At 47.1% G+C, this 826-nt stretch overlaps 1 pseudogene; it reads left to right on the top strand.

Annotated features, from left to right (window-relative positions):
• Window positions 1-465: 465 nt before the first annotated feature.
• On the top strand, window positions 466-583 carry LOC124721048 (annotated as a pseudogene).
• Window positions 584-826: the final 243 nt, after the last annotated feature.

Raw genomic sequence — 826 nt, 5'->3', positions numbered from 1 at the left:
TTTCCTGTAACAAAGTGTTTGAAGTTACGCAGGTACATTCTGCTGCTGTGTGTTTCGATTCCATGATTAATGTGATTTGTAGAGAACCAATAAAATGAGCTCTAACACGGAGAGTAAGCGTTTCTGGACACATGTCCACATAAGATATTTTCTTTATGTGTGTGTGAGGAATGTTTCCTGAAAGTTTGGCCGTACGTTTTTGTAACACCCTGTATATTGTTGTCTCTTACTACATCCACATCCAAGTAACGATAGAGAAACTTACGTACTTCATATCCTGGACGCCTTTTTCCAGAAGCACAAAGACGTAATATCAGTGGAAATTACGCCTTTTCGACTTTTTGTAACAGATCGTAGACATACGTCAGCATAACAGGCAGCAAGCACATAACCTGGTTTTACTTTCTTGCCGCGCTTCTAAATCACGTGATTTTATAATATTCCTTACTTCCTTATTCACTACACGGCAACGGCATTGCCGCAGTGGATACACCGGTTCCCGTGAGATCACCAAAGTTAAGCGCTGTCGGGCGTGGTCAGCACTTGGGTGGGTGACCATCCAGGCCGCCATGTGATGTTGCCATTTCTCGGGGTGCACTCAGCCTCGTGATGCCAGTTGAGGAGCTACTCGACCGACTAGTACCGGCTTCGGCCAAGAATACCATCTTACGACCGTAAGTGCGATGTGCTGACACCTCGCCCCTCCTATCCGCATCCCCCTCCGAAGATGACACGGCAGTCGGATGGTCCTGGTAGGCCACTCGTGGTCTGAAGACGGCGTGCTTTTTTATTCACTGCCCTCACGATGAATCGTCTGTCCCCTCTT

The sequence above is a fragment of the Schistocerca piceifrons genome, chromosome 1 (assembly GCF_021461385.2).
Source record: "Schistocerca piceifrons isolate TAMUIC-IGC-003096 chromosome 1, iqSchPice1.1, whole genome shotgun sequence".
Lineage (NCBI taxonomy): Eukaryota > Metazoa > Arthropoda > Insecta > Orthoptera > Acrididae > Schistocerca > Schistocerca piceifrons.
The sequence above is the reverse complement of the archived record's forward strand: the minus strand, read 5'-3'. Positions and strand labels throughout refer to the sequence as shown.